General features: G+C 36.7%; 1 pseudogene; it reads left to right on the forward strand.

Annotated features, from left to right (window-relative positions):
* The first annotated feature begins 6,651 nt into the window (after positions 1–6,651).
* LOC122687761 lies at positions 6,652–10,908 on the forward strand (annotated as a pseudogene).
* The last annotated feature ends 8,583 nt before the right edge of the window (positions 10,909–19,491 follow it).

Here is a 19,491-nt window from a genome sequence, read left to right on the forward strand (position 1 = left end):
CCTCACAGCAAATTCTGGTTGGCTATCTATTTTACATAGATAATGTAAGTTTCCATGTTACTCTTTCCATACATCTCACCCTCTCCTCCCCTCCCCCAGATCTTTTATTTAAATCATGGTGAATTATTACTTAATTCATATAAATTAAAGAAAATATATCAATAAATATGCATGCATTCAATACATGCATGAGAGAATAGATGACTGTTAATATTATGTATAGGTAGGATAATTTAATAAGCTTCTAAAGCAATACATATATTGTAATTTCCCAGTAAAGACTTTCTTTTTTTTTGGAAGCATGTAAATATTCCCAAGGAATAAATCAAGCAGCTTAGCAAAGTGCTTGACTCTTACAAAGAATATATGGAGACTGATCCTATTCATTGATGGTAGCCATTGTAATAGACGTAAGGTGATATCTCATTGTGGCTTTGATTTGAATTTCCCTGATGAATAGCAATATTGGTAATACTGAACATCTTTTCATGTATCTGATGACCACTTAATGTCATCTTTGGGAAAAAAATCTATTCAGACATTCTGTCCATTTTCAAAATAATATTTTTTTTGCTATTAAGTTATATGTGAGATAATTTATATTTTGAATATTAACCCTTATTCAATAATATGATTTAAAAATATTTTTCTCCCACTCATAGGCTATCTTTTCATTTTATTGATTTTTGCTTTTGTTGTGTGAAAGTTTCTTCGTTTGATACACCCCTATTTATTGATCTTTGCTTTTCTTATTTATGCTTTTGATGTCATGAAAAAAATCACTGCCAAGACCAATGTCAAGATTTCCCCTATGTTCTTTACTAGGAGTTTTACATTTAAATTTATTTTTATATCCATTTCTAGTTAGTTTTTGTGGGTGGTATAAGATAGTAGTTTAATTCTTCTTTACATGATTATCTAATTCTCCCAGCACCATTTATTGAAGAGAATTTCCTTTCCCCACTGAGTATTCCTAGCACCTTGTTAAGTCTTATTACTTAGGCTCTCATTTCTTTTCCATCTGTCCAAGTGTCTGCTTTTATGCCAGTACTATGCCCACTTGACCACTGTAGCTTTATTTAAAATACATTAAAATAATAAAGAATATATGATGCTTTCAGCTTTGTTCTTTCTAAGCATTGCTTTGGCTAGTCATGATCTTTGGTTGCTCTACATGAATTTTAGAATTTTTTTCTATGAAAAATGTTATTGGAATTTTAAAAGATATGACATTTAATCTATAGATTACTTTAGGTAGTATGGACATTGTAACATTAATTCCTCTGATGCATGAACATGGGATATCTTCACATTTATTTGTGTCTTCACTTCTTTCAACAGTCTTATAGTTTTCAGTGTATGGATATTTCACTTCCTTGATTAAATTTGTTCCTAAGTATTTCATCATTTTTGGTGCTATGGTAAATGAGATTTCCTCTGCTTCTTTTTCAAATATTTTGTTGTTAGTGTATTGATTTTTGTATGTTGATTTTATATCTTGTAACTTTAATAAAGGCTTCCCTATGGGGTCCATGGTAAAGAATCCACCTGCTAATACAAGAGATGCAAGTTCAATCCCTTGGTCAGGAAGATCCCCTGGAGAAGGAAATAGCAACCCATTTCAATACTCTTGCCTGGAAAATCCCATGGCGAGAGGATTCTGCCAGCCTACAGTCCATGGGGGTCACAAAAGTGTTGGAAATGACTGAGCGACTAAACAACAACTTTCATGAATGTTGATTAGTTTGAACATATTTTTAATGGAATCTTTGGGATTTTCCAAATATATAAGACCATATAAAATCCCACTGGCTTTCAAAGTCATATTCCCTGGGGGTTCTCAGTCCCTCTGCCAGATCCCCAGGTTGGGAAATCTGTTGTGGGCCCTAGAAGGTGTGCTGTTAACAGTGTAAAAACTTCTTTGGTATAATTGTTCTCCAATTTTTGGGTCACCTGCTTGGTGGCTCTATAGTGGGACTAATAGCGACCTCCTCCAAGAGGACTTATGCTACACGCTGCCTCTCCCAGGACCACTGCTGCCTGAGCCCCTGCCCCCACGGCAGGGTACTGCTGACCTATGCCTCCACAAAAGACACTCAAAGGCAGGTCCAGCTCAATTTATTGTGGAGGTCACTGCTCCTTTCTCTGAGTTTTGGTGTGCACAAGGTTTTGTTTGCACCCTCTGAGTGACTCTGACAGGTATGAGGTCTGATTTTAAACAAGATTGCACCCCTCCTATCATCCTGTTGTGGCTTCTCCGGGCTAGATACTCAGCAGCGGCCACAGGACTGGAAAAGGTCAATTTTCATTCAAATCTCAAAGAAGGGCAATGCCAAAGAATATTCAAACTAACACACAATTGCACTCATTTCACAAGCTAGTAAGGTAATACTCAAATCTTCCAAGCTAAGCTTCAGCAGTATATAAACCAAGAACTTCCAGGTGTACAAGCTGGATTTAGAAAAGGCAGAGGAACCAGAGATCAAATTGCCAACATCCACTGGAACATAGAAAAAGTCAGAAAGCTCCAGAAAAACATCTATGTCTGCTTTATTTACTATGTCTGAGCCTTTGACTGTGTGAATCACAACAAACTGTGGAAAATTCTTAAAGAGATGGGAATACAAGACCACCTGACCTGCCTCCTGAGAAATCTGTATGCAGGTCAAGAAGCAACAGTTAGAATTTGACATGGAACAACAGACTGGTTCCAAATTGGGGAAAGGGTATATCAAGGCTATATATTGTCACCCTGCTTATTTAACTTCTTTGCAGTGTACATCATGTGAAATGCTGGGCTGGATGACTCACAAGCTGGAATCATAAACTGCTGGGAGAAATATCAATAAACTCAGATATGCAGATGATACCACTCTAATGGCAGAAAGTAAAGAGGAACTAAAGAGCCTCTTGATGAGGATGAAAGAGACCTTGCTGCTGGGAAAGACTGAAGCAGAAGGAGAAGGGGACAACAGAGGATGAGATGGTTGGATGGCTTACTGACTCAATGGACATGAGCATGAGCAAGGTCTGGGATATGGTAAAGGACAGGGGAACCTGGAGTGCTGCAGTCCATGGGATCACAAAGAGTCGGTCATGAATGACTGAACAGCAACGATAAGACAGTATCATCCAAAAAGTGAGGAAATTTTACTTCTTCTTGACTTATGTGTCTTTTATTTCTTTTTCTTGCTTACTTGCTCAGTCTAGGTTGTCCGGTACTATGCTGACTAAGAGTGATGACAGTGGCCATTCTTGTTTTTGATCTGAACTTTCATCCTGCCACCACTGAGCACAGTGTTAGCTGTGGGCTTGTCATATGTGGCCTTCATTATATTGAAGCATGTCCTTTCTATACTCAATTTGTTGAGAGTTTTTAGTATAAATGGATGTTGAATTTTATTAAATGCTTTTTCTGCATCTACTGAAATGATCATATGATGTTTACCTTTCATTCTATCAATATGGTATATTAATTGACTTAAGTGTGATGAACTATCCTTTTATGACAGGGATAAATCTCACTTGATCACGGTCTATGAACTTTAAATTTCCTGTTGATTTCAGTTTAATTTTTGTGAGAATTTCTGTATCTATATTCATCTATATAGCCTTTACATAGTTCTCTTTTCTTATAGGGTTCTTATCCTGTAGCAGAGTAATGCTGGCCTTATAAAATGAGTTTGGGAGAGTTCTCTCTTCTCTAAATTTCTGGAAGAGTTTAAGACGAATTGGTATTTATTCTTCTTTTAATGTTTGATAGAACTCACCAGTGAAATATCCAGTCCTGGGCTTTTAATTGTTGGGAGCTTTTTCATTACTAATTCAATCCCCATAGTGATTATTGCTATGTTCAGATTTTCTGTTTCTTCCTGACTGAGTCTAGAAGGTTGGATCAGTAAAACTCTGGAATCAAAGCATGATACATAGCAGAGGGGTGAAACTAAAGATAAATGCATGTCTACACAATGCATGGTGACACCCCTCTGCTCTCTTCTTCCACATATTTACCACGATTATTTCTTGATAGTAGACAGACCAAATGTGAAAAGATAATGACACTTCAGGATTTCGCAGTGCAGTAACAGCTTCTCTTACTAATTATCCTATAAAATTCTTTATTCTATGTGACCTATCCAGAAAATGCCTCCAATTTCCTCTTGAGTGTCTCACTTTTAATTATAGTTATCCAGGAGAAGGAAATGGCTACTTGCTCCAGTATTCTTGCCCAGAAAATCCCAAGGACAGAAGAGCCTGGTGGGCCACTTGGTTGCAAAGAGTCGGACATGACTGAGCACACACACACATCCAAGGATCACCATATATATGCCCATGCCAATAGCAAAAATAACTCAGAAGAAACAGGCAGAACTTTTAGGTGGAAATTTCAAGTAGATCTTAAGACATTAAAAAGGAAAATGCATTCTTGAAAAAAATATCACAATGCTATGCAAAGGGGGCATTCAGAAAACAAAAAGAACCATATCATCTGGCCCATGAGGTATGAAGTTATTGGTAACGTATGACTTCTTATCACTGCTGTTAAAAGAAAGGAATCTTCCACTTCCTCTTCACCTCTTCTTGCTAGTTGTCATACGCTCAAGGGGCTGGCCTAACCATGATAAACAATAAAACAGAAGCCATGTGAGGAAAATGATAGGGAAATTAGAGTGGCTAAATTAAATCTCTAACACTGTAGACTTATAATGACAACCCTCAAATGACAATGTGTAGACAGGTATCTAAAGAGAGAAATATTTCTGTTTGATTTAAGGCACTATTATTCAGTCTTTCTATAGCAACCAAATCTCATAATTAGTACATAGTTGATTTTTTTGGTAAGCACACTGATAACACAAAGAAAAAAACAGGAGGTGGCAAACTATTAAAATGAATATTGGGATCAAATCCAAGTGACTGTCATAAAACTAATAGCAAATACCTGCATTTTTGACAAAGATATCAGTTGATTCAATATTTTAACCAAAATATCTATAATCAGCATTAACCAAAATATCAAAGGATATAAATACCATTTAAGGAAGCAAGGTCTCAAAATGTTTACCTTTATTCATTATTATTTTTTTTTCCCAAGAAGCTACTGGAGAGTATGTTTCACAAAAATTATAAAAGCTAACCATGAAATGAAAATCATGTGGAAACCAGGAAACAAGATATTCAAGATATGAAGAAGGCATGGCAAGAAGAAGGCATGAAGACTTCCCATGAGCATGGTAAAAATATATTCCATGAGAATAGCTGTTTTGCGGGTCTAAAAAGCAACCCATTTAAACTGTAAGTAGAAGACAAGAGTGTTTCAGGAACAGTGAGTTTAAGGAAAAAGGAATGGAATTGGTAGTTTACCTAACTACGTATTTGAACATTTTGAGGAGAGTTTTATAGTTCTCTTAGAAAGTCTGGGTTAATCAATTAGCAACAGGTAGAAAGACAACGTACCCACACCCAGATGAGGTAATTATTAGCACCAAGAAAACCAAAAGGTTGTCCTAAAAGGGAAATGTAATCATAGTAAATGATGGGAAACACTTTAATTAACACTTACACTCATAAAAATGTAATCACTAAATACTGCACCAGAAATTGAGACACAAAAGGATTGGGAAGAGTATAAGGTGAGGGGAATGGGTAAGAGGACATTGAATAAGAAGGTTATATTCTCATCTTTCACGGTAGGCAGTCAACTGTTTTACAAATAGAAATACCCAGAAATGGCAATAGGCTATAACAGTAATCAGAAATACAATGAAACATGCAAGAACAAACAAATGAATGAGTTGCATAGGTGTGCCTCTGGAGAGTAAAAATCATAGATATGAAGGGGTGAGGCAGAAACTGCTGTTCTCAATTACAGTACTATTTTTATAAACAAAACTTACATATTTAAAAATGGATAAAAAACCCCGTAATCTTCATATACTTCTTGCCTTCTGCCCTGTAAAAGTTTCCAAGGCAAAGAAATGCAGATTCTTCACTTGCTTGGAAATAGAAGAAAGAGCAAGCCAGGAAAACTGAATGTAATATCAGTTGTAATTTGCCTACATCACGTCAGTTTGGATCATTGCTAGTGTAATACAGAGCAAATAAAGAAGTATTGTTTTCTGGTTGCCTGAGTTCTTGCCACCTCCATTTCCCCCCAATCACCTATTTCAGTAAGAAGAGGGTACTGAAGTGAGGCAGGATCTTAGATTTACTAACCAAATGTATTCAGCAGACTAAGTGTGCTGGTAATTTCTTATCTGAAATCCAAATAAGAAATGTATATTTCATATTAATTTTTGGAGGGATAAGACTAGTCTCAACAGAAATTATAATAAATTTAAAAGTATCTATATTTTTATATCTTCAACAAATTTAAGCACATTGAATGATAATAAACAGCTCTCTGAGGTTAATAAAAGCATGCAGAAATGTTTCTACAACTTTAATAACTGTTGCCTTTTTGTGCAATGTGATTAGGAATAATGTATACCTTTGCTTTTTTCTCTTTGCTTGCTTGCTTCCTTCCTCTTCTCTTTCCTTCTCTTTTTAGACCATTTCTCTTAGAGAATAATTTTCTTTATCCTCTCCAGAAATACTGGATTACAGGCATATTGCTTTCAAACAACAAGAGCAAACCTCATCAGTTTAAGAATGGAGAGTGCATCATATAATGAGTTTATGTTTGTATCTCTGTTACCAAATGGATCTAAAGTGACATCTCAGGCCTCTGTTAATGAGATTGTCTTATGTAAGGGAATCTGGTAATGGGATCATAACAAATCCAATTATTTAGAGATAATGTTAACACAAATCAAATTAATTAATGTTCAGTTTGCCCTTGACAAAAAAAAAATTAAAAGAGTTAACCAGAAACACAGGGTGATACTAGTGATGAAATATCATATTTTAGGATCAAAGTCTAGACTTTGTAAATTGCAAAGTTGATAGAACAAAAGTAGCTGTGCTTTTGAAAAAGACATTTCAAAGAAAAATGTTTTCAAGCCCATCAACAACTGATTCTCCTTGATCATCTGAAGCTACATTAGGCAGTTCATTTGTACTTCCAGAAATTACAAGTACTATTCTATTTTCTAAAGTGCTCTTCTTCTATATACAATGTGTTCCTCCTTCAAAAACTACTAAAAAGCCACACCTTATATGCAGCATCCTTAGCCTAAATTTCAGTTGCTCTATGATAGCCATCACTACCTTTATTTAAATGCACTCTAATAGATGTTGATACATTTGTTTATACAATAGCTGTGCTATTGATAATGGAAATGCATGTTATACAGTAATCGTGTGACCATGTGGGAGAAATATTTAGGTAGAAGTTCTTAGATAATTTTTCATACCACATAGAAATAAGTTGAGGTATAGAGTTAAGAGAATATATTGCTATGAATTATGTTTCTTTATTAAAGAACTGCTTATGATTAATGTGTACATGAAAATGAAAATATATTTAAAACATAGACTGAATTGCTTCTGATTCTATGTGTTACATCAGCATACCATATTACATATTTAACTACTATTATATACATCTCTGTCTAATGCAAGCATGAAAGAGAAAAATGAATATTTGTTCATGTCATAAAATTGTTATTTTACTAACTCATTCCATCATTTTTTGAGAATTATACAACAAGTTTCTTCTAAATGCAGCAAACATAGACATAGAGCATTACACAGACAAAATTCCTGTTCTCAAGGAACTCACTTATATTTATTTTGATGGAAAAACAAGTAGAACAGGACACTTAAACATAGAAATAGAAAAGCAAACCAAGAATTGGACAAGGTATTTTCAGGTAGTGATGAATGCTATGAAAAAAACTATGAGTAATGACGGAGATCATGCACACTTTGTTGCTAAATTTATCTAAAGAGATTCATATTAGTTGAAACCTGAATGGGTAACTTGGAACTATTTTAAAATCGGGAGTCCAACCATTTCAGTCAAAGGAAATAACAAATGCTATGACCTTGTAACCAAGCCAAATACTTTTCCCTAGAATTCTTTTTCTCCTTCATTTAATTAAAAAAAAAAAAAAAAAAACCTTTTTCCTCTAAGTTTAAGCAGGACACATATCCACATTTCCCACACTATTACAGGAGACCCTGTGAAATGAGCAACTATGGACTATGAATGGATATAGGCTTAATTCATAGGTCATGATCTGTTAGGATATGGTCCCTGATTTCTTATTCCTGTGGGTTGAAACTTGTAAGTGATGCTGATAGCTAGTTTAATCAATGCAAACAAAGACAAATCTCTAAGAAGCTATGAGATCAGCAAGCTGGAGAGATCCTTTGCCTACCCTAATCTGTTACATGGAACAACAGACTGGTTCCAAACAGGAAAAGGAGTATGTCAAAGCTTTATATTATCACCTTGCTTATTTAACTTATATCACAGTACATCATGAGAAACACTGGGCTGGATGAAGAACAAGCTGGAATCAAGGTTAGGAGAAACATCAATAACCTCAGATATGCGGATGACATCACCCTTATGGCAGAAAGCGAAGAACTAAAGAACCTCTTAATTAAAGTGAAAGAGGAGAATGAAAATGTTGTCCTAAAACTCAACATTCAGAAAACTAAGATCATGGCATCTGGTCCCATCATTTCATTGGAAATAGATGGGGAAACAGTGGAAACAATGATAGACTTTAATTTTTGGGGCTCCAAAATCACTGCAGATGGTGATTGCAGCCATGAAATTAAAAGACGCTTGCTCCTTGGAAGAACAGTATAACCAACTTAGCATAATAAAAAGCAGAGACATTACTTTGCCAACAAAGGTCCATCTAATCAAAGTTATGGTTTTTCCAGTAGTCATGTATGGATGTGAGATTTGGACTATAAAGAAAGTTGAGTGCTGAAGAACTGATGCTTTTGAACTGTGGTATTGGAGAAGACTCTTGAGAGTCCATCCCTTGGACTTCAAGGAGATCAAACCAGTCCAACCTAAAGGAGATCAGTCCTGAATATTGATTGGAAGGACTGATGCTGAAGCTGAAACTCTAATGCTTTGAGCACCTGATGGGAAGAGCTGACACATTTGAAAAGACCCTGATGCTGGGAAAGATTGAAGGCAGGAGGAGAAGTGACGACAGAAGATGAGATGGCCGGATGGCATCACCGACTCAATGGACTCAGAGTAAACTCCGGGAGTTGGCCATGGACAAGGAGGCCTGGCGTGCTGCAGACCATAGGGTCACAAAGAGTCTGGCAGGACAGAGAGACTGAACTGAACTGAACTGAATCTGTTACATGAGAGAGAAATTAATTTCTGTTTAATGTGAATCATGGAATGTTATTTTTTCCATCAGTTTGGCCTAAACTATCTGTTACTTCTTCTACAAAGGAATAAACTTTGGTGTGTATAAGAAAATGCTAGAAAACAGGTATTCATGAAATAGTGAGCCTGAAGAAAGGTTTCAATAAATTATTTCTGAGAATTAGACTGTGATCAACTTCTCAATGGCCTTATCAGTCCTTTCAATTACCTCTAATATGAAATTTTTCAGAGGAAAGTAAATTAATTTGGCTTTCTTTTTTAAAAGAGAACTTTGTTGCAAGCAAAATTGATTCCAGAGGATCAAATGCAAACAGAAACACAGTAACAAAACTATTTAAATCATCTAGTTGAGAGACTGTGAAAGGTGTGCTCCATGGAAAGTCTGAAAAGCATTTAGTTATATATTTGATATATGTAATTACTGGTAATAATATTCAAATACTCATTAAACACATAATCATTAAAAACCACCTGTGTTTCACCAGCATGTCAAAAACTGGATAAATAATGATGAATGAGACATGATCCCTAAATTTATTGATGACTATAAATAATACATTATAGATATATAATTTGAAATTGGAATAAGTGCTACAAAGAGATACACTGGTAGGATGTTTGGGGGATGAAAATAGAATTCACTTAATTTTAATTATGCCTCACTAAGGAAACACTTGACCTAATATGTAAAATATAAACAGTGATCCTGAAACTGATCTCTGGTGGAAAAGCAATCCAAGTCCTGGGCACTGTAAAATGGTTCAACGTGCTCAATGGTTACGGATTTATCAACAGGAATGACACCAAGGAGGATGTCTTTGTTCACCAGACAGCTATTAAGAGAAACAACCCCAGTAAGTTTCTGCGCAGCGTTGGGGATGGGGAGACCATGGACTTCGATGTCGTGGAAGGAGAGAAGGGCGCAGAAGCTGCTAACGTAACTGGGCCTGGGGGGGTGTGCCAGTGAAGGGCAGCTGCTATGCCCCCAACCGACGCAGGTTCCTCTGATTCATTCCCCGGCCCCGCCCAGCTGCCCCGCCACCCATGGTGGCAGAGGCTCCATCAAGCGGAACAGAGCCAGGCAGCGAAGGGGAGCGTGCCGAAGACTCCGGGAAGCGGCCCAGACGACAGCGCCCACCACCCTTCTTCTACCGACGGTGCTTCATGCGAGGCCCTTGGCCCCCCAACCAGCAGCAGCCCATAGAGGGCACAGACAGGGTAGAACCCAAAAAGACAGCCCCATGGGAGGGAGGCCAGCAGCAGGGGGATGAGCGGATACCCCCACCCAGATTCCGGCCCAGGTACTGAAGGCCTTTCCACCCCAGGCCACCCCAGCAGCCCACCACAGAAGGTGGGGATGGCAAGACCAAGCCCAGCTAAAGCCCCACTGACGGCTCCCAACCTGAGCCCCAGCACCCATGAAACCGTCCCGACTTCCAGCGGAGACGGCAGCAGCCCCCGGGACCCAGGCAGTCCACAGCCCCAGAGACCTCAGCCCCCATCAACAGTGGGGACCCCCCAACCACCATACTGGAGTGATTCCAACTCAAAGGACACCCAGAGCCACCATCTGGTATCTGCCAGTTTTTCCAACTGACCTGTATCCTACGCAGCACCTCCCTCCCCTCTTTCCCATAATTCATGACATCAAAACACCTGCTTTTCCCCCCATTCCTTGAGACTCAGGAGGGCCAAAGCAACAGCCTTTTGCCTTTTTTTTTTTTTTCCACAACAGCAAAGAGTTGTGGAGAACTCTGGGTAGAGGAATGAACAAATGGTGTGCAGTGGGAACAAGTGTAACAATACATGACATGTAATGGGAAAGAACTGTATTAGTAAGGCAAAAACTGTAAAGACATAATATGATAAAAACAACAACATTTCTAGTATATACCAAATAAATTAAACAATGTATAAAATATTAAAGAATATGCCTATAGGATATCTGTATAGACAGAATGATTTAGAAAGCAGGAAGACAATATTTTGAGTAGCTATCATTAGCAAATACAACTTTGCTTTCTCTATAGAATGACAATTATAGCACAAAATTCGAATGCATTATGATGAGCAGATTTACCCTGAAATTTCTCCATTCTCTGACATGTTTCCACATAACTTGTCTTATTGGTGAATCTAATTAATGATGCCTTTCAACTAAGATTATCACCTATTTCACTGCTAAGTGTCATTAAATTATGAAATATGTCCTAACAATTCCTAGGAATGTTTTTCTTCCAAACTTCTAATTTTCCTTTGTACCCTTGGATCTCATCTGCCATCGAAAAAAGGCTGTGCCTTCTTTCTGTGTATGGAAGGATTAAAATCACTAAAAAATACCAAAGATATGAGGCAGATTAGCAAGTCTGAAAGTCGAATTCACATCTTTAAAGAGTTGGGATCAAACTGGACTTTTCAGAAATACCCAAGTTTGTTCTGTACTTGAAAACTCACAACTGAACTTTTTCCCTTGAAAAACATCATACTTTAATTTGAATTAACATTTGTTTAAAATCAGTCTTATATTATTACCTAATAGGAGAAAAATTGATTTTAATAATGTGGCAACATATTTAGCTTATGTGACTCATTTTCTTCATGCCACATCTTTCTTATTAATAAGAAAGTAGTGTTTGATTTACATGTTGGTATGACAGTCTTAATTTGGTACAAGCTACTGCCATTAAAACGTATCCTTACACGTTAACTGAAAGTCCAACTCACATATCACCCCTCTTAGTTATACAGCTCACTGACAGCTGTGTTTGCTGGCAATGGATTTTTTAAAAAATTAAAAAAGATCTCTTACTTCATATCACAATTATGGTAAAATAATGAATTTTTTGTTGTTGTTCAGTGGCTATGTCTTGTCTGACTCTTTTTTGACCTCGTGGACTATAGCCTACCAGGCTCCTCTCTTCATGGGGTTTTCCAGGCAAGAATACTGGAGTAGGTAGCCATTTACTACTCCAGGGGATCTTCCCCACCCAGAGATCAAACCCGAGTCTCCTGCATTGCAGGTGGATTATCTATCGCTGAATCACCAGGGAAGCCCAAAGTAATGAAGACAAATACCTATATTCACAACATGTGTACATTTAAGTTACAATTTAACAGACATTTTACTGGCTTTACTTGCTCAAAATTGTTCTTTCATATTTTTGTCCATCTCCTGACTATGCCCAGGTATAGTGCCATTGCAAAGTATCTCATGAACTTCCTTCTTACAGCAGATTCACCTGACATTTCTAATCATCATGCTCAGTATTGTTTTTCACAAATGTCAGGGCAAAGGTATATAATGTTTACATGTTAATATGTTGGTCTGCGAAAATCAAAGTGCTACTTTACAAGAACAAAGCAGTGCAAAATTCTAACGTCTGTATGAAAAGTATTATACAACTGCTTCTGTCAACTTTTTTATTCAAGTCTTTCAGTAATCCCCTTATTGTTAATTTATTTTGTTTAATATTTTAGGTGTAAGCGCTGATTAAGTTTGGATGCTTTCATTGCTTCACCAGCTAGAAGAAAGAAAGAAAGAAAGTGAAGTTGCTCAGTTGTGTCCGACTCTTTGCGACCCCATGGACTGTAGCCTACCAGGTTCCTCTGTCCATGGGGTTTTCCAGGCAAGAATACTGGAGTGGGTTGCCATTTCCTTCTCCAGGAGATCTTCCCGACCCAGAGATTGAACCCGGGTCACTAGCCAGTAAATCTCTGCAAATAACACATTAGATTTTAATGCTCTAGCAAGTTTTAGCAAGAAAACTGACCTCTATACTAATGAAGCCAGAGCAGATATTTTCAGAGTTCTTTCCAATATTACTATTTGGTTTAACGATATTACTATTTAATTTAACAATATTGCATGGAATAATTATATCTTTTCAGGAAAAAAAATTTTAGAGAAGCTTGTGTCACCATCTCCAAACTGGGGCTAAAATACACATTTCAATTTCCTCTTTAATAATGCTAAATGATAAAATTTTAAAATATATTTTATTACAATTTCTTATTAAACTAGTATTTCTTGCAAAACATGATTAGCAGAATGCCACCATTTTATATGTAATCTAGAAATATATCAGAGAGTGGAGAAGCTTCAGGGTATATCTACTTATCATAATGCATTTAAGTAGTGTGATGATGATTGTTCTGTCCAAATTAGGTCACTTTCCTCTGAAGATTTTCTTATTGAATGTAATTGAAATGATTGACAAGGCCATTCATAAGTTGATTTTAACATACCTTCAATGTGCTCACTTTCAATGATCAACAGGTACTTTTTTTTGCTAACTATTTTATTTTTTATGCCACACTTATTTTGATGTATCTATTGAAATATACTTTTATCTCTGCTAAATCTAATAATTATAACTTATGACATGTTTTATGTATTTTATTTTCATTGTTTAGAATTTCATTTTTGTTGGATTTTTCAAAAGTATTTGCTTATGACACATTGGGGGAAATAGTCCTTTACCATATATGGTTTTAGGGGCATTGAGATAATTTATATTCCTACTCTACTTTCTTCCTGTAGTTTATGACTTTCAACACACTTTTGTCTTAAAGTTCATTTGTATTTTTCTTTTCAGATGTAAAGTTCTTCAGGAAATTATATACAACTGTTTCCGGATCATAGTAGAAGCCTTATACATAGCATAAAAATCAGTCAGTAAATAACTGTGGTATTTATAACAGCACACTCATTCATATAGTATAAACCCTTCAACAACACAATATTCCTGTTCTTAAACTAAGTAATAATAAACATATTCTAATACTTGATAATATTAGAACTGACAGGAAAGTCACTGGATCACAGTAACTCATATACATACATAAAATGATTCTCCAAAATACCAATGGTGTTTATCATGTTAACTTCTGGCTACTGTGACTTTCAGTGACTTATTTTGTTCCTAGTGCTCTGCTGAATACATACATATTTCCTGTTATTCTGTAATATACAGGTGATAATTTAGCAATAATTACTCTAAGCTCAGGGCTTCCCAGGTGGCACGAGTGGTTAAAGACCCCCCCTGCCAATATTCTTCTGAAACATAAGAGATGTGGTTTCAGTCCCTGAGTTGGGAAGATCCCCTGGAGGAGGTCATGGCAACCCACTCCAGTGTTCTTGCCTGGAGAATCCCATGTATAGAGGAGCCTGGCGGGCTACAGCCCACACAGTTGCAAAGAGTGGGACACAATAGAGCGGCTTAGTATGCACGTACTCTAAGTTCAATGCAATATAGTCACAGTGTCCACTTAAACTTGACGTTTATCTTTATGTTGCATATATTTTATTTGTCAGTAATTATTTAAGATATTAGTAAGATACAAATGTAGGTTCCTCAAGTGGTTTGTGTAAGAACCCCAATTAAATAAAACAAAAAAAAATTATGCTTTTTAATTCATTGCTTATTCAACAAATATTTACTGATTCCCTATTATATGTCAGGAATGTCAAAAGTATTACATATGTAGCAAATAAGTAAAACAGGTATAAATCTTTGCCCATATATGCCTTATTTTCTAGGTAGAAGAAAGAGTCCAACACTCACAGTAATTCTTTCCAAAATTATCAGATAAAGAACAAGTAAGTTCACATAACACATTTAGATAATCATCTTGCTGCATATGTTCATTTCACCATTTAAAATATCAGCTTCTTTGGTCTCTTCTAATATATAAAAATAGCACGCTGTCATTTGAAGTATATCTTTCTTCACAATTACAATTATTCCTCTAACATGCAGGTTAAATTCACTACAGCACATTTCTCAAAATAGAAAATAGTGCATTGAGTTTATCTACCATCTCATCCATTATACTTATGTAGTATTTAAAGGAAAAAATTCATATGCAATGTCCACAGAAGACAGCAGTATGTATACCTTTTAGATATTCAAGAGATGTAATCATTATAACCTTAACAAAGGATTCTTCAGTGTTATATATTCCAACTAGTTTATTCATTTCATATTCTAATACTTTTCCCCCCACAGATGCTACTTTATTGTTTTAAAGTAGTTGATTTATAAAACTGTCATCAACATAGTGCAAATTAATGATTCCAGCAAAACACATTTGTGATATCTTAGGTATGTGACAGGCAATTAAAAAAAAAATTGTATTGATTTGTCTAAAATGTTAAATGACATAAGAGCCATACAGTAAAGTATTGAATAATTTAAGTAAATCAATGTTTTCTGAATTTTGTAGGAGTACAAACTGTCTTGGGTGCTAAGGTAAATCAATATAATAAAATAAAAATGAAGTGGTTTATAATGATGAATGCATGGGTTGATAATAACCAGAGGTAGAATCTCATTTAGCCATTGTAACAAACTACTTCCAGGCATCTTTTGTGCACTATTCCCATCAGAAAACATGGTATTATATAGTCAATTGATTTTAGCACTTAAATAGCTTTTCATTTGCAAGACACCTAGCCTCAGTATAAACTAAACCTTTCACTGAGTGTCATTAGTTATGGCTTGATTTAGAATGATAATACATATTTACTACCATTAGAGCTATTTTATGTGCTTTATGTGGTTTGTAAATAACATTATATTTATGAAGACATGAGAAATGTTCCTTTGTTGTGCTCCTATATGTTTGTAGGATTTAGGATTTAGCATTTTAGTGCTTTTACTGATCTCTCTTTACTCTCATTCTCAATGGTAAATCCAATGGAAAATATATTTAATTTCATGTAGCTAGTTCTATATACAATTTTTAGTTTCCCATTTTGTTTACAAAATGAAGTGTGGTATTATATGTGTATGTAAGGACATGTTTTTCCTATATTATGTCTTTTGCGGTTTACAAGTTTAAGATATAATGAAATCTTCAGAACTTTACTACAGGAAAAAAAAAAAAAAACAATGTATACATAAACACAAAGTTATTCAAAATTTAAGAGAATTCAGATTTACCCTGAATTCTTTTCACATTCACCCACAAAGGGCAAAAATTAAAACAATGAAAACAGCTACAATTAGCACTACTGCAAATGTTAACATCAATGTTGTAGCACTGATGAACATAGATAATTGCTAAAATAAATACTTCACTCCTTATTCCCTTTCTAAAAATACAGAAGAAGATCATCCCACAGAAAAGGCCAGAGACACTAGAAAATCACCCAGGAAATACAGGTGGAGAAAAGAGAAATTCTTTCTGAAATAGCCCCAAAGTGGACAAAGATCTAATTCAGATTACAGAAGAGGAGAAATATATAATTGTCTCTCATTCACTCTTCATAGTAAATCATGGAGTATCAGGTATGGACCATGTAGTCAAACTGTCTGGGGCTGGGTCAATTATTTTGCATTGTGAACTTGGTAAAATTATTTGGATTCTGATACTATCATCTTTAGAGAAAAGGAAAGATAACACCCATTTGAATGCAGAGTTCCAAGAATAGCAAGGAGAGATAAGAAAGCCTTCCTCAGTGATCAATGCAAAGAAACAGAGGAAAACAATAGAATGGGAAAGACTAGAGATCTCTTCAAGAAAATCAGAGATACCAAGTGAATATTTCATGCAAAGATGGGCTCAATAAAGGACAGAAATGGTAGGGACCTAACAGAAGCAGAAGATATTAAGAAGAGGTGGCAAGAATACACAGAAGAACTGTACAAAAAAGCTCTTCACAACCCGGATAATCATGATGGTGTGATCACCAACCTAGAGCCAGATATCCTGGAATGTGAAGTCAAGTGGGCCTTAGGAAGCATCACTACGAACAAAGCTAGTGGAGGTGATGGAATTCCAGTTAAGCTATTTCAAATCCTGAAAGATGATGCTGTGAAAGTGCTGCACTCAATATGTCAGCAAATTTGGAAAACTCAGCAGTGGCCACAGGACTGGAAAAGGTCAGTTTTCATTCCAGTACTAAAGAAAGGCAATGCCAAAGAATGCTCAAACTACTGCACAAATGCACTCATCTCACACGCTTGTAAAGTAATGCTTAAAATTTTCCAAGCCAGGCTTCAGCAATACGTGAACCATGAACTTCCAGATGTTCAAGCAGGATTTAGAAAAGGCAGAGGAACCAGAGATCAAATTGCCAACATACATTGGATCATCAAAAAAGCATGAGAGTTCCAGAAAAACACCTATTTCTACTTTATTGACTATGTCAAATGCTGTGACTGTGTAGATCACAATAAACTGTGGAAAATTCTGAAAGAGATGAGCATACCAGACCACCTGACCTGCCTCTTAAGAAACCTGTATGAAGGTCAGGAAGCAATAGTTAGAACTGGACATGGAACAACAGACTGGTTTCAAATAGGAAAAGGAGTACGTTAAGGCCATATATTATCACTCTGCTTATTTAACTTATATGCAGAGTACATCATGAGAAACGCTGGGCTGGAGGAAGCACAAGCTGGAATCAAGATTGCCCGGAGAAATATCAATAACCTCAGATATGCAGATAACAGCACCCTTATGTCAGAAAGTGAAGAAGAACTAAAGAGCCTCTTGATGAAAGTGAAAGAGGAGAGTGAAAAAGTTGGCTTAAAGCTCAACACTCAGAAAACTAAGATCATAGCATCCAGTCCCATCACTTCATGGCAAATAGATGGTGAAACAGTGGCTGACTTTATTTTTCTGGGCTCCAAAATCACTGCAGATGGTGACTGCAGCCATGAAATTAGAAGACACTTACTCCTTGGAAGGAAAGGTATGACCAACCTAGACAGAATATTACAAAGCAGAAACACTACTTTGCCAACAGAGGTTCATCTAGTCAAGGCTATGGTTTTTCCAGTGGTCATGTATGGATGTGAGAGTTGGACTATCAAGAAAGCTGAGCACCCAAGAATTGATGCTTTTGAACTATGGTGTTGGAGAAGACTCTTGAGAGTCCCTTGGACTGCAAGGAGATCAGTCCTGGGTTTTCACTGGAAGGACTGATGTTGAAACTGAAACTCAAATACTTTGGCCACCTGCTGCAAAGAGATGACTTATTTGAAAAGACCCTGATGCTGGGAAAGATTGAGGGCAGGAGGAGAAGGGGATGACAGAGGATGAGATGGTTGGATGGTATCACTGACTCAATGGACATGGGTTTGAGTAGACTCTGGAAGTTGGTGATGGACAGGGAGGCCTGGTGTGCTGTGGTTCATGGGGTTGCAAATAGTTGGACATGACTGAGCGACTGAACTGAAACTGAACTATCATCTTTGGGCTTCCCAGGTGGCTTGGTGGTAAAGAATCTGACTGCCAGTGCAGGTTCAATCCCTGGGTTGGGAAGATTTCCCTGGAGTAGGGAATGGCAACCCACTCTAGTGTCCTGTTGGGAAATCCCATGGGCTGAGGAGCCTGGAAGGCTACAGTTCACGTGGTCACAAAGAACTGGACAAGACTGAATGACTGAGCGAGCACACACTATCCTCTTCTACAAATTGGGAATAATAATAGGATTTATTTCAAATAACTGATACAAGGTTGAAATGGTTAATTCTGTACAAGGTGCTTCAGTTTCCCAGGTGGCACTAGTAATGAAGAATCTGCCTGGAAATCCCACAGACAGAGGAACCTGGCAGGCTGTAGTCCATAGTGTTGCAAAGAATCAGACACATCTGAAGTGACATAGCACATACAAGGTGCTTAGCAGAATGCCTGGCCTAAACTCTGGAGACGCTCTTATTTTTGTAGCACCGTTGTTTGCTGTGAGAATTGCTCTGAACTAAAATGCAGCAAATTTTGGGAAAAGAGAAAACCTCTGAGATGCTTGTTTGGAGGGGCAAGCAGGTTAATTAGACTCTAGACCCCTCACTTACTTTTACTGAACAACAGGCAAGAGAAACATCTGGCTAGTGGAAGAGCAGAGAATGTGGGCCTTTTGGACAGAAAGCAGGAATAAATCCTGAGATTAAGGAAGAGTTTCCATGTCCATAATCAGAGTCACACCCTCTGGCAAAGTATGTCACCAATGACACATCATCACTTAGGCAGGTACAGAAAGCTTACATAGTGCTCATGAAACAGGCCAACAGGAAATGAGAGAGTCAGGCCTCCATAACAGACTAGAGATTTTCAAAATGAAAACTTTTGTTGTGGGGAAAAATAAAAATCTTAGTAATGAGCTGAACCGCAGGGGCAAGAATAATAAGAGGCATTCACTGAACAGAAACGGGATAATTTTCCCACGGGAAAAG

Source organism: Cervus elaphus, chromosome 32 (genome assembly GCF_910594005.1).
Source record: "Cervus elaphus chromosome 32, mCerEla1.1, whole genome shotgun sequence".
NCBI lineage: Eukaryota > Metazoa > Chordata > Mammalia > Artiodactyla > Cervidae > Cervus > Cervus elaphus.